Raw genomic sequence first — 2,965 nt, forward strand, 5'->3', positions numbered from 1 at the left:
TTTCTTTCTACTTAAATCCCTTTGTTGTGGAACAAATCACTGTGATGATTATGGTTTTACATGACTTTTGAAGTGTCAGTAAAAGTCAATAAAGTGCATACATAAATCAACTTCTTATTCATTTTTAATTATTCTTCTTAGTTTTATTTTTTTACTCTTGTGCTGTGTTGAAAATCCTTTGCCTAATTTGGCGTTCCTGGTAAAAAAAAAAAATAATAATAAAAAAAAAATAACTGGCTTTCTCTCATTAAGCTATAAAATCACCAAATATTTCTTTCTGACTGATTGTAAACCTCATTAATCTAAGGCTGATATACCTAAGTGTTTGAATAAAAAGTTCTCTCAAGGCTTATGCAGTTAGAAAAACTGAGGTTACTCAAATATTTGGTTGATAATATAATATGAAATACATAAGAGATTGTATAAGTATTTTTTTGTGGGCCAAATCATTTTTGCCCAGGAACAACCAAGTGTAACAAGGTCAGGAAAACACTCTAAACTCTTTGTTGTTGTTTTTTTTTTTTTTTTTGAATTGCAAAGCCAGTAAGTTTTTAGTCCAATGTGATACGCAATAATCCCTTAACAACCTGAAGGCATTTTTTTTTTAAGAATTTTTTCATGTCTACGTATGACACACTTAAAAGCAAGGAGGGTTTTATATATATACTGTTAATAAACTATATAATATTATATATATATATCTATGTGTGTGTGTGTGTGTGTCGTGTGTGTGTGTGTGTGATTTGTTTAATATTTATGTTTAGTATTAAGTTTTACAAACTGCAAACAAACTACCTTCCCACACTGTTCCCGTTAGGTGTCAATGAAACACTCTGCTTTGCTGATTGGATGAGTGATGCAGATGGAGATGACCATAAATGGATGCCAGTACAATCAATCACATCTCCATGTTTGAGATGCCGGCAGCAGTTACCACGAGCACATACTGAAGGTGGGAAGGTGCCTAATTACTTAAAGGCTCTGATTGGGCAGCCTCATTATAAAAGGCCGTGCACCAAACTGTGCATGGATTTGCTTCAGCTGCGGAGTGTGGGAATGACACGGGGATCCAATTAAATTATTCTGGGATCTCTGTAAGCAAAGTTTCAAGGTGGTATTGCTGTATTCCTTGTTGGGTTTCGTAGGAGAATTTGTTTTAAAGAAGTGCGCCAAACCCAATCATATATTCTGCACACAGTACTGCACAGGATGCTACAGTGACCGAACTAAACAGAATAAATCAGCTGAAGGGAGAACATGTGAAAACATCCTCTTCTGAGTGTTCTTAAGCATTACGATGGATAAACCGACATATATTGCACAACGTGCACGAGGGAAATGGCAATCAATCAGTCCACCGAATGGTATTACCACTGCATCTCTATTAAGATCTATATTATAGATCCGTGGTTAGTACACAGTAACTTATGGTAAAGCTCACCATGGAAACGCAGAACCAACGGCTGGATGACTTAACAGAAAAAACAGCGCAAGCCTTGTGGTGTACCTAATTTAACACCTTGCTGATTCATGAGACATTCCCCGGCTATATATTTGGCCCACTCTCAGAAAACAGATCAGGGCCGTAACATCTAATTTACAGCTAGTTAGAAAAGTAGAAATATTATTGATTTTGAACAGGGTGTTGTGGTGGCCGGAGAAAGCTCAGCGCGCTGTAAATGAAAAAAAAAAATAAATATTAAAAAACCGACATAGAAAAACATCATTCAATTTGACAACACTCCGCCCCCGCTGCAAATTCTCAAAACACAAACAAAGGAAAACACGCTGTAAATTAAAAAACCAACAAACAAAACAGAGAACGCGCTGCCAATATAGCAGAGACCACATCGGAAATGTTTAAAGAGCAGTTTATCGCACGTTTGGTTGTGGCTTGGAGATTTGCAGCGCGTGTTGACAACTTGATGATGTGTTTTCTTTTTTCTATTTGCATGTTTTTGTTCATTTGCAGTGCGTTAGGCGTCAGGCGTATCAGATGCTTTGTGGTCTAAAAAAGGCATTGAATGCTGAGCAGGAGGAAGCTGGCTGGGAACTGACATTTTTATTTTAAGAGTAGGATTATGTAGTGACTGAATATGTCTTAAATATCACTTATATAATAATTAGTCAATTAATTATATAAAAATTATATCAGTATAATTACTTGACTAAATTATTGATATGGTCTTTCACTTTTATGGAGTCTAAACAAGGAAGGTGAATATTTACTATTATACAAAATAAATAAGAGGCTTAGGTTGATATTACAATGTTAAAACATAACTGTGTCAGTAGCATGGTGTCCTGAACTAAAACAGGAAGTTGTACCCCTGCGCTGTCAGTCAGCATATTACTGTATTGTTCCCACAGCACAGGTTCACCAGAAAACTTCAACAAAGCAATGGGGAAGCGGAAAGACATAGCGGTGAGAACCCGAACTGTTAAAACACATGGCACTGCAGAAGAAAGGCGAGGCTCCTCACAAAGCACGTATGGCTTACAGAGAGCCACGTACAGTCAGCTATCAGGAGCCCTCACCGCTCAGGAAGAACTCTTGAGGGATTGGGAAGGAACATCTCAAAACACACTCTTCCAGGCGGCCATCCACACTGAAACACCAGCGTGGCCAAACCTCAACACTTTCAAAAGAAAAGAAAATGAGTTGAAGGGCCAAAACAGAAGATGTGGTACAAACAAACGTCACAGAGCACAAATAAAACTGTTCTACGGACGGGGACAGTCAGTCTGGGATTAAGGAATGTATCCAAATCCAGGCAGAGTCACATGTCTGCTGATACTCCCACGTTCCTACATTGTAGAAGGGCCGACAGGTTAGTCTGAGAAGACATCGATTCTCACCTGAGAGTAGTTCCTTCACAGCCACAAGAGATTCAGGAATGTCTCTAAAAGTAGAAGTGGGCAGGGTGATCAGACCACCGTTAAGACTGAACCTTTAGAGTGAATT

The sequence above is a fragment of the Cyprinus carpio genome, chromosome A4 (genome assembly GCF_018340385.1).
Source record: "Cyprinus carpio isolate SPL01 chromosome A4, ASM1834038v1, whole genome shotgun sequence".
Taxonomy (NCBI): Eukaryota; Metazoa; Chordata; class Actinopteri; order Cypriniformes; family Cyprinidae; genus Cyprinus; species Cyprinus carpio.